The sequence below is a fragment of the Anomaloglossus baeobatrachus genome, chromosome 10 (genome assembly GCF_048569485.1).
Source record: "Anomaloglossus baeobatrachus isolate aAnoBae1 chromosome 10, aAnoBae1.hap1, whole genome shotgun sequence".
NCBI classification, from domain to species: Eukaryota; Metazoa; Chordata; class Amphibia; order Anura; family Aromobatidae; genus Anomaloglossus; species Anomaloglossus baeobatrachus.
The window spans coordinates 140,238,871-140,251,857 of NC_134362.1; positions in this window are offsets into that span (position 1 = coordinate 140,238,871).

Consider the following 12,987-nt stretch of genomic DNA (forward strand, 5'->3'; position numbering starts at 1 on the left):
CAGTTGAATGCTTTACGATGCCACAAACCATTTGTGATGCCCCTGGACTAGTCAGGGCGTCACAGGGTACTGCACGCTCTTTCTCTCTTAATACAGGACTCAACCCACCATTGTTCTGGGTTCCCAACCTATAGTACTGCCTCCATCAGCATCCAAATCCCAACCACACCTCACACCACACCCTGTCAGACACACCAGTGGGCTGCTGAGCTGGAATAGGGCCGCCCACCTAGGGGTCAGGCAGACTGGTGGGAGGGAAGTAGTCAGTGAAGAAGTAGCTCCCAGAGAGTGAGGAGCTGGGGAGTGAGGGGCTCCCTGTTTGTGGCAGGTTGGGTCACAGACGGTGGTCTGGGCCGGAGCAGTCGGAGACCCGGTCGCAGGGTATTGAGTGCCTGGACCCGGTCTTGGAGGACGGGGGGCATCTGAGTCTAATAACCGGTCCAGGACCGAAAGCACGGTGGGGTACTGGACCCTAGGTCGGGGGTTGCTTCAGGCAACCCAGCAATTAACCTGCGGAGGATAGTGACTTTATGGACTGTCCCCAAGAAGCTCAGAGATCAGGGGCACTAGTGCAACGAGGGGGATAGGGCTTTCCAACCCAAGCAGCCCACAGCGTGAGCCCTTGAGAGCACAGCTCCACTACCAAAAAGTAGGGAGCGGAGCCCGGACAACTTTATGCCAACGGGCAACAAGAACACATCTAAATTGTGCACGGTGGCAGGCTCCAGACCACCCGGCAGTACTATAGGGGATGGATACCCGGACATGCTCCCCTAAGAGGACAGCGGCACCCCGAGACTTGGTTCACCTTGTTCTCAGAGTCTGCTTTGTGGTCGCATCATCACCAACACTGCCTGAGTGAGTACATGGTCCTCCCCTGCTTCCAATTTGCACCACGCTCCCCACCAACACCACCATCCAGAGTCCCAGGGCCTCCCCTACCCATGGAGGGAAACGTCATCTGGCTGCCCCCACTCCATCTCCCCCGGGTACTCCCATCAGCAGCGGCGGTACTCCCTTACCGCCAACCACGGGTGGCGTCACAAACTCTTATCCCTTGTAAATAAAATAGTCCCCTTTACATTCGAGTGGCCGCAAGCCCCCGGGTCCGGAGACCCTCAAGCCATAGCAAATCCCGGTTCGACCGCTGCAGGTTCAACTGCAGTAAAGCGCTGACAGCAGAAGCGGTGCCAGACAGGTAAGTATACAGCTGTGTGTGTATGTGTGTGAAGATGTATGTGTGTGTCTGTTTTCAGTGTATATATGCATATGCGCTATGTTTGTGTATGTGCTCAGTGTATCCATGTGTGTCTGCTATGTGTGTGCGTGCATGTAATGAGGACCTGGAAGCCAGAGCAATCTTTCAAACTTCGGCTGCACAACTGACAGCGCAGCGTTGCATGCCGGAATAGGTGGACAGACGCAACTGGAGATTATGTTACGAATATGGGTATATTTACTTAAGTGTTATTGTGCCGCCCCCACGACAGCCGACGGGCTGCTCAGATCCGGATCCACAGTGGCTTGAGGGGTCTCCGGACCCGAGGCGGGGTCGTGCGGCTGCTCGAAATGAAAAAGGAGGGGTAATATATACAAGGGGTGTAAAAAATAAAGTTCGTGACGCCACCCACGGGTCGTGGTAATGTGGGATACCACAGCTGCTGTGTTTGGGGAGAGCGCCCGGGAGCGATGGGGTGGCAGCTTGTGATGTTAACCCCTCCGTGGGCAGGGTGAAGGTGTCCCAGGGTTCGGTGATGGAAGGTTGGGGACCCGTTGGGAGGAGAGGGGCACAACGTTCTCACACAGACCAGAGATTCTGACACAGACAACGGGTAAACCAAAGTCCTGAATGCCCCGTAGCCATTGTTGGAGCACGCTGGGTCCGTGCCCTTTTAGCATTGCTGGTTGGTCTGAAGCCTTGTCCCTTGGCACTGTGTTTACTCTTTGTGGATCCCTTTTGCCTGAAACTACTTGGGTCCCGCTCACCCGCGTGGCTAGCAGAGTGAGCTTGCTCTCAGGGTTCATGCTTGGGATTTTCTGGACGGTTTTGGGAAGTCCTATCCCCCTCGTTGCGCTAGTACCCCGATTTTGGAGCGGGTGGAGAATGGCTCGAGAAGACTCAGTCCTCGTCGGGTGAATTACTGGGCTGCGTAAAGCTACTTCCCAGCCTGGGGTCCGCGTACTCCATCGTGCCCTGGCCCCTCTTTGTAGTACCTCTATGCCCTGACTGCGCTCAGACCTACAGTTATTTCTTGTACTGCAATTTTAAACCCCATGCTTTGTAATTCCAAAATTGTTGTTACACACATGCCTATTGATTTGTGTTTCCGACTCCATAACTTGTGCCAATCTTTTTGTATTAAAACTGTATCATTTGCATTATACTCTTGTATTGTTCTCCTTTTTTTCTTCTTGGAGATTATGTATGTAGATTTTTATACCACTATACCACAATTGCACTGCTTTCCCCACCCTCTGGGCATCGTGGCGCCTGTGATTGTTTGCAGTCAGCTGACATGCTGCCACTCAGGGTGGGGACATATGTAACTGCAACCAATTACATGCGTCAGTGGGTGGGAAAAGCAGTGAATATTCAATGAAGGTTAATTGTCGGCTCTGAAAGGAAATGTGTGATCTGGTAGCACCTTGCTGCCATAACGGATCTTTGGTGAGTACACCGCGCGTGCTCCTACCCTCCTATCCCTTCTACCAACATTTTAAATCTTCAGATTCAAGTCCCCATAGACTTATATGGGGGCCGGATTCCGGACTGGATCTGGATTTTTTTTAAAATTCATAAGGCATTCGCCAATCCCTATTATCTGCGAGTCCGCCCATGCGAGTCTGCCCAGCTCTATTTGTAATTAAAAAAATGTATAGGGTCTGCACCTGCTGAAATTTGCTATGAAACCCTAGTGTAGTGCTACGTCACATTACACCTGCACTAAATGTGTGCAGGATCTGCTCTCGTGTCTGATGTCTCCTCCTTTTTGGGTTTTTTATCTTAAACTTCATCCTCCCTTATCCTTTTTCACAGTGCAGAGCCATTTTTAGTGACTACAAGGCGACAGTGACATGTCGACAATGACACGAAGGGCGGCTGGCAGAGCTGATTGTTAATTGGTGCTGCTCGCTGTGTCACATATTGCAATTAGATATGCAGACTAACACACTGAGGTTAGATACATGGATCAGTGTAGTGTATCACACAAGATTGGATTAGATTTGTGGTCCTGCTGCATCCACTTCAATGGGAACAGTGGTGTAATGTGTGACTCTGCACCATCTAAATGTATGGGAGCAGTGGTATAATATGACCCCTATGCAAACAGTGGTCAATGTGTGAGAGTTATGTCACAGATGATGGATTAGATACACGGCTGTGGGGGTGACCTGGACAGCTGGGCATGCGCCGATCACAGCTGGGTAAGCAAAGGCCACAACTGGGTCTCCTTTTTGTGTGTTGCCAGTAGAGGAAGGGGTCTCAAAGCACCAGGCCTACACCCTTTAACTGATGCACCTCTTAATTATCAATGTTTAAGGTAGACATACTGGGCCAGGCCCTGTTCCATGCATCCATGGTGCGACATTATACTATTTGCACTTTGGGACAATTAATGCCACTTTAGTGGTGTCTGACCCTATTTTTTTTAAGTGTGTAGCCTCCAAGTTCGGTCTCCATGTTCTGTGTTGCCTGTAGTGGCAGGGGTCTCTGAGCACCAGGCCTAAACCTGTCACTCATCCACCTTTTCATTTTAAATTAATTTGAAAGCTGTAAATGCTGGCCCAGACCCTGTCTTGTGCGTAGCCCATGCCTGACTGCTGAGCCACAAAACTATGGGTATTCTGGGGCAATTGATGCCACTTTCCTGGTGTCTGCTCCTATTTTTTGGAAATGGGCACAGTTATCAATAAGTATTTATCTCCAGTGATCTATATGTGTTGGAGTATAAACTTAAGGGTACTTTACATGCTGCGATATCGCTAGCGATCTCATTAGCGATGTGAAATTCTAGATCGCAAGTGCGATCTTTTGAGATCGCACATGAGTAAAATGACCTATGTGCGATCTCAAATGATCGCACTTGCGATCTAGAATTTCACATCGCTAGTGAGATCGCTAGCGATGTCGCAGCATGTAAAGTACCCTTTACAGCTTCCCTGAAAGGGAGGGTCTCAATGAGAACAGCATAAACCAAAAAGATCCCAGTGGTCAAAACACACCAGTGGACAAGATGAGAGGAAGACCACTGGTAAAAGAAGAGACCAGAAACAAGTTCTTAGTGAAATACAAAATACATTTTAATAAAGTGTACGTGACATAAGGACAGACAGTAGTGTCGAATAAGATCTAAAAATCGCCAGATACAAAGTTGCACAAACACCACCATCAGATGTAATGGGGCTGCTAGACACAAAGGGGTTAATGTCAGCAACCAAATAGCCAAAAAGGTAGGGAGATCATGTAATAAATAGTAAACTAATTATGGTCACCCATGTGTTTCTCTCCCTGTATAAACGCCAAAGTAACATGTCACTAAATAAGCATATAAAAGGAATTACCTTGAGACTTGTTAGAAAGTGCTAGCAGACAGGCTGGTGGCGGTGAGCGGGGCCTCGAAGCGCGTTTCACCGGGTGTGGCTTCGTCAGGAGTCGTGGCCATAGTACATAAAGTGTAGGTTTATAAATGAATAGCAGGGATCCCATAGCAAATCGGTGCGCTCCGCGTCATGATGTCCCGCCTTCCAGGGCAGTGACCGCAGGGCACCATGTGGAGGAACAGGAGGAGGACGTGCGTCATCCCACCATTCTTCCCGGAAGTGCCTGGAAGCCCCCACCATAGAAGACGTGGACAGAGCATGCGCGCATCGCGTCTGTGCCTGGATATGAGTCCAGCCCTCCTGTTGGCCATGATGTAGAAGGCAGGAAACGAAAACAGTGGGAGAGGTGGGGTATACCAATCTGGACGTGTATGTCACAGAAAACAAAGAATTCACTAGGGAGACAAGTATGTAACGCCCCCAAGCAATGACGTGGAAGGGAGGGGCATATCATATGGGAAGCAGAGGGCAGGCGAATAGGCATCCAGGATACCGATTACACTACAAAAGGGAGGTGACATAGCTGGAAACCCAGGCCACCGCAGTATACTACAGTAACACTGAGTAAATCGGAGGGCAGAAAAAACAGTAAATTAGTGGGGAAAGAGATAAAGCCATGTGTATGGAGTAAGAATAGACAGATAAGGTTGGTGACCCACATAAACATAGTGAATTTGAACGGGCTAGCATATACGGCATATACGGCATGCCAGAGGGATCCAAGAGTATATAAGAATCAAAGGGGCATGTCATATGCGAGGGACTAAGGAACCCCTGTATATGGTAAGTGATAGAAAACTAACTAGAGGCATTGAATAAGGTGGTCAGGCTAAGTAAAGAAATTCCACGCTTTAATATATATGGGCAAAAGAAGACTATGCTACATATTTCCAAGAGGGAAAAAATAGGGGTCCTGTTAGAAAAAAAACCCCTATATTTTTACCATGACCATGACCTATAGTTTTATTTACTTAGCCTGACCACCTTATTCCATGCCTCTAGTTAGTTTTCTATCACATACCATATACAGGGGTTCCGTAGTCCCTCGCATATGACATACACCTTTGATCCTTATATACTCATGGATACCTCTGGCATGCCGTATATGCCGTATATGCTAGTTCCTTCAATTTCTCTATGTTTATGTGGGTCACCGACCTTATCTGTCTATTCTTACTCCATTCACATGGCTTTATCTCTTTCCCCGCTAATTTACTGTTTTTTCTGCCCTCCGATTTACTCAGTGTTACTATAGTACACTGCGGGGGGCTGGGTTTCCAGCTATGTCACCTCCTTTTTTGTAATTTAATCAGTATCTTGGATGCCTATTCGCCTGCCCTCCGCTTCTCATACAATATGCCCCTCCCTTCCACGTCATTGCTTGGGGGCGTTACATACTCGTCTCCCTAGTGAATTCTTTGTTTTCCGTGACGTACACGTCCGGATTGGTATACCTCACCTCCCCTACTGTTTTTGTTTCCTGCCTCCTACGTCACAGCCAACAGGAGGGCTGGACTCATATCCAGGCACAGACGCAATGCGCGCATGCGCTGTCCGCGTCTTCTATGGTTGGGGCTTCAGGGCACTTCCGGGATGAATGGCGGGATAACGCACATCCTCCTCCTGTTCCTCCACGTGGTGCCCTGGGGTCACTGCCCTGGAAGGTGGGACATTATGACGCGGAGTGCGCCGATTTGCTGTTGGATCCCTGCTATTCATTTATAAACCAACACTTTATGCACTATGGCCACGCCTCCTGACAAAGCCACGCCCGGTGAAACGCGCATCGAGGCCCCCCCCACAGCCACCAGCCTGTCTGCTTGCACTTTCTAACATGTCTCAAGGTAATTCCTTTTATATGCTTATTTAGTGACATGTTACTTTGGCGTTTATACAGGGAGAGAAACACATGGCTGGCCATAATTAACTTACTATTTATTACATGATCTCCCTACCTTTTTGGCTATTTGGTTTCTGACATTGACCCCTTTGTGTCTAGCAGCCCCATTACATCTGCTGGTGGTGTTTGTGCAACTTTGTGTCTGGCGATTTTTAGATCTTATTCGTCACTACTGTCTGTCCTTATGTCACGTACACTTTATTAAAATGTATTTTGTATTTCACTAAGAACTTGTTTCTGGTCTCTTCCTTTACCAGTGGTCTTCCTCTCATCTTGTCCATTGGTGTGTTTTGACCACTGGGATCTTTTTGTTTTTTTTATATGTGTTGGAGGCCTCCAAAAAAAATCCAAATCTTTGTATCTCTGCTGAGATAAAGTGGCAGGAGCACAGAATTAGCAATCAGTATTTATATGCTGTAATGTCTACTTGTGGCAGGCCGCAGGACCACAGATTTAGCTATCAGAATTTACAGTAGATGCTGAAAGTTCAAACGCTGGCAGGATCACATAAGTAGCAATCTCTATTTTGATGATGAAATGGCAAATTTTGCCTGCACCACAGATTATGCAAACTCTATTTAGATGATGAAAAGGCAATTTTTGCCTGGACAACAGATTTTACAATCTGTATTTAGATGATGAAATGGCAATTTGGATCTAGCCCACATAATTTGTAATCACTTATGTAAAGCCAATTTGTGGCACACAACTTTTCCTACACTACATGCTAGTGCACTTCCCTATTCTACACTATTGCCCTCCTATCCATTTGAACTAGCTAAAATTAAATCCTCTAGCTAAGCTACCAGTTTAGCAACAGTATCATTCCTAAGCAGTAGCAATCACAAAATGGCACCGATGCCGCATGTTCGCTATTTATATCCAGAGGAACATGTAACCTAGGCAGCCAATTACACAAGCCCTTGTTTCTGAACATTGTGGACGTTTTCTGCACCCTGATTGGCAGGCAGAACATCCACATATAAAGTTTAGAAAAAAAAACAGTCCGCCGCCCCTCTGACCTCTCCCCACCCCCTCCCCTCATCAAATATGTCCTCCTGTACATCACACAGCACCACTATCCTTACCAAAGTGATAATAAGGTAGAAGAAAAACATTAGTGCAAACGTGAACAGTTATCGAAAAAAGCCAATCTTGCCAATTTTTGAAAAAAATGTCCGGTTATATGAACATGAATCCAAATAGGCAAGGCTCGTGCCGAATTTGAAATTGGAGGAACTTTTTCAAACAAGTTTTCTCATCTCTAGTCACCAACGCAGCAGCAGGATCGGTATGTGCTCCTTTGTGGTGTACAGGTGTACCAGTGGAGCCTTGCTAGAAAATGACCTCTATTGGGTTACTGGTGTGCATGTTTTGACTAAACTGTTGGAAACAGACTCCATGAAAGTGTCATGCGCCTCATACACAGTACTGAGTCAAATTCTGAGTTGCATTGGATGAAATTAATGCAAGTTAGATCTGCTTGTGATTTCATTTTTTTACTTAGATTTTTGTGATGATTTGGAATCCAGTCCTCACTTGGTTGATGATTTTGGTTTACATTGACCACATTTCTCACAAATTGCACAATTTATACAAGTACAATTTTTTATCTTAAATGTTTCATTTATCAAGCTCATATATGTAATTTAAGCGTTCCTGTAATTTGTTGAGAACTGTATTTTCTAACTGACCATAACAATCACAGCAGAGATAGAAAGCTATTAGTTGCTATACTTTTCATGCCAGTCTATTCTAACTATACTTCCCTTGCATTACCTATGATACAGTGGCATGCAAAAGTTTGGGCACCGCTGATAAAATTACTGTTATTGTGAACAGTTAAGCAAGTTGAAAATTAAATGATCTCATAAAAGGCACAAAGTTAAAGATTACATATTTGCTTTGTATTTTAGCGGAAAAAAAATATATACAGTGCCTACAAGTAGTCTTCAACCCCCTGCAGATTTAGCAGGTTTGATAAGATGCAAATAAGTTAGCGCCTGCAAACTTCAAACAAGAGCAGGATTTATTAACAGATGCATAAATCTTACAAACCAACAAGTTATGTTGCTCAGTTAAATTTTAATAAATTTTCAACATAAAAGTGTGGGTCAATTATTATTCAACCCCTAGGTTTAATATTTTGTGGAATAACCCTTGTTTGCAATTACAGCTAATAATCGTCTTTTATAAGACCTGATCAGGCCGGCACAGGTCTCTGGAGTTATCTTGGCCCACTCCTCCATGCAGATCTTCTCCAAGTTATCTAGGTTCTTTGGGTGTCTCATGTGGACTTTGATCTGGAGCTCCTTCCACAAGTTTTCAAATGGGTTAAGGTCAGGAGACTGACTAGGCCACTGCAACACCTTGATTTTTTCCCTCTTGAACCAGGCCTTGGTTTTCTTGGCTGTGTGCTTTGGGTCGTTGTCTTGTTGGAAGATGAAATGACGACCCATCTTAAGATCCTTGATGGAGGAGCGGAGGTTCTTGGCCAAAATCTCCAGATAGGCCGTGCTATCCATCTTCCCATGGATGCGGAACAGATGGCCAGGCCCCTTAGCTGAGAAACAGCCCCACAGCATGATGCTGCCACCACCGTGCTTGACTGTAGGGATGGTATTCTTGGGGTCGTATGCAGTGCCATCCAGTCTCCAAACGTCACGTGTGTGGTTGGCACCAAAGATCTCGATCTTGGTCTCATCAGACCAGAGAACCTTGAACCAGTCTGTCTCAGAGTCCTCCAAGTGATCAACAGCAAACTGTAGACGAGCCTTGACATTACGCTTTGAAATTAAAGGTACCTTACGGGCTCGTCTGGAACGGAGACCATTGCGGTGGAGTACGTTACTTATGGTATTGACTGAAACCAATGTCCCCACTGCCATGAGGTCTTCCCGGAGCTCCTTCCTTGTTTTCCTTGGGTTAGCCTTGACTCTTCGGACAAGCTTGGCCTCGGCACGGGTGGAAACTTTCAAAGGCTGTCCAGGCCATGGAAGGCTAACAGTAGTTACATAAGCCTTCCACTTCTGGATGATGCTCCCAACAGTGGAGACAGGTAGGCCCAACTCCTTGGAAAGGGTTTTGTACCCCTTGCGAGCCTTGTGACCCTCCACGATCTTGTCTCTGATGGCCTTGGAATGCTCCTTTGTCTTTCCCATGTTGACCAAGTATGAGTGCTGTTCACAAGTTTGGGGAGGGTCTTAATTAGTCAGAAAAGGCTGGAAAAAGAGATAATTAATCCAAACATGTGAAGCTCATTGTTATTTGTGCCTTAAATACTTCTTAATACTTTAGGGGAACCAAACAGAATTCTTGTGGTTTGAGGGGTTGAATAATAAATGACCCTCTGAATAAACTTTTCACAATTTAAAAAAAAAAAATAAAAAAAGAAATAACATTCTTTTTTGCTGCAGTGCATTTCACACTTCCAGGCTGATCTACAGTCCAAATGTCACAATGCCAAGTTAATTCCGAATGTGTAAACCTGCTAAATCTGCAGGGGGTTAAATACTACTTGTAGGCACTGTATATGTTCAATTCATTTATTTTAAAAATTACAAAAAGGAAACTTAGTTGATGCAAAAGTTTGGGCACCCTTGGAGATTTATGTGCTCAGATATCTTTGAAGAAGGTTAGCCTGTTAGGTTTATGGCTTGTTCACCATCATCATTAGGAAAGCCCAGGTGATGCAAATTTCATAGCTTTATAAAAACCCAGCCTCCTCTAACCTTGTATCAAAAAACAGCAGCAATGGGTTTTTCTAAGCAGCTGCCTAGCACTCTGAAAATGAAAATGGTGGAAGCCCCCAAAAAAAGAGAAGGCTGTTAGAAGATAGTAAAGCATTTTCAAGTTGCCCTTTACTCAGTTCAAAATTTAATTAAGAAATGGCAGTTACCAGGAAGAGTGCATTTCAAGATAAGGTTTGCAAAAATAATCCAAATTTTTGTGAGAGTTGCTCGTAGGATTGCTAGAAAGGCAAATCAAAATCTCTGCTTCACTGCAAAAGACCTTCAGGAAGATTTAGCAGACTCTGGAGTTTTGTCACATTGCTCTACTATTCCGAGACACCTGCACAAATGGCCTTCATGGAAGAGTCATCAGAAGAAAATGTCTCCTGCATCCTCACCATAAAATTCAGCATCAGAAGTATGCAAAAGAATATCTAAACAAGACTGATGCATTTTGGAAACAAGTCCTGTGGATCGATAAGGTTAAAGTAAAACTCTTTGGCAACAAGGATCAAAGGTATGTGTGAATAAAAAAGGGCACCGAATTTCAGGAAAAGAACATTTAGCTACCTATTAGGCATGGGGTGGATTATGCTTTGGGGTTCTGTTGCAGCCAATAGCACAGAGAACATTTCATGGGTTGAGGGAAGAATGAATTTGATGAAATTTCAACAAATTCTTCATGCAAATATAACACCATCTGTAAAAAAAATCTGAAGTTGAGAAGAAGATGGTTCTACAAATGGATAATGATCTTCAACGCATAACAAAATACACAATAGATGACCTCAAAAGGCACAAGCTGAAAGTTTTACAATGGCCATCACAGTATCCTGACCTGAACATCATTGAAAATCTGTGGCTAGACCTCAAAAGAGCAGTGCATGCAAAAGGACCCAGGAATCTCACAGAACTGGATGACATCTTCAAATTGAAGAATTGATTAAAATCTCTCAAACAAGACTTGAAAGACTCTTGGCTGCTACAAAAAGTGTTTCCAAGCTGTGATAGTTGCCAAAGGGGTTGCTATTAACTACATGCAGGGCGCTCAAACATTTGTATCAGCCCATTTTCCTGTTTTATTAATTTAAAAATGTAAAAGATGAAATGATATTTATTTTTTTTGCCTAAAATATAAAGCTGTGTCATCTTTAACTTTATGCCGTTTCGACATAATTTCATTTTCAACTTAACTGTTCACTATAACAGTAATTTTGACCAGGGGTGCCCAAACTTTTGCATGCCACTGCGAAAAAAACTTTGCATGACACTACAAAAATAATGCAGTCACAATTTGTTGGGCAGCATAATGATTATTTGCCTCACCAACAGAATCCTGCAAAGGTCCTGCTGCGTTATCTCCATTTATTTTAATAATACATTAGGAATCCTCCCGTATATACTTCTGGATTCACCCTATGTAATCATATCTTTTTTTCCTAACATGGAATGAGCAAGATGACTAATGGAATATGGCAGCATTACTAACACATAGCCGTCCAAGTCTTCAGTGGCATGTGGGCTAATTTTAGATCTGGAAGCTCTGGTAGATTACATGAACATCTCAATTTCACACTCACAGCTGGATCTTTTAAATACAAAATTACAAGAAAAAGATTTGATATACAGTATGAGTATACCCGTGCTGGGAAAGTCAGTATGTCCATAGTAAAAGAGATGCAAGGGAGAAACAGTAAAGAACATTTATATCATCATTTATCAAAAGTCGATATGTGAGGGAAAACAGATTGATGGAAATTCCCAAATAGTATTCTAAGTAAAATATAGAAGTTGAGACTCTACAGAGCCTGGGTCTTTGAATCCATTTTTGGAAACTTTAGGAGTTCCAAGAATGGATTAGAAAGCACTCAGGTCCATGCTGGATTTGTCTTCCTTCCAAGATTGGGTTCTCTATTACTTCTTTTTCCCTACCTGCAGCAAATCAAGAATTACTACAAGACCTAAATTTCCGATAACACCACTATATAAGGTTTCATAACAATACTAACATATATAGTAATGATATCACCACTATAAAAATCAATAAAACAGTTGAACAGGACTTTTACAATGGTGATTTGTCCTTTGGATTGGTCATCAATGTCTGATCGGTGAGGGCGCAACACCTGGCAATCCCGCCGATCAGCTATTCTCAGTGCCACCACTAGCCAAAATGACTCTGTTATGGAGATGCACAGCACCTCTCCTTCAGGCAGAATATGGTAGTAGCCGCAGCTGCATACTGCACATCCACTCCCTAATGATTCGAATAGGGGGCAGATATGCAGTCCCCATCCACGTCCACTATCCAGTTGATGGAGATGTACCGTGCAACTTAGCAACTGAGTAGTTCTGGCCGGCAGGAATCAGCTGATTGGCGGACATGTTGAATGACGCGCTCTCCCCAATGAGATATTAGTAGGCTATCCTAAGGGATAGGTCATCAATGTTAAGGTCCTGGACAACCCCTTTAATCCTTTCAAGATTGGGTCAATTTTGCGTTTTTGTTACTTTCTACCCTTTTTCCTATTGTCAGAACGTTTTTGCTCTTCAGTCCACATAGACATATGAGGACTTGTTTTTTCCAGGACGATATGTAGTTTTAAATGACACCATTTACTTTACATCATAGTATACTAGAAAACAGGGAACAAATTCCAAATGGCAACAAGTTGTGAAAAAAAAAACCAATTGTGACATTGTTTTATGGAAATTGTTTTTACGGTGTACCACTTGTGATAAAACTGACCTCAC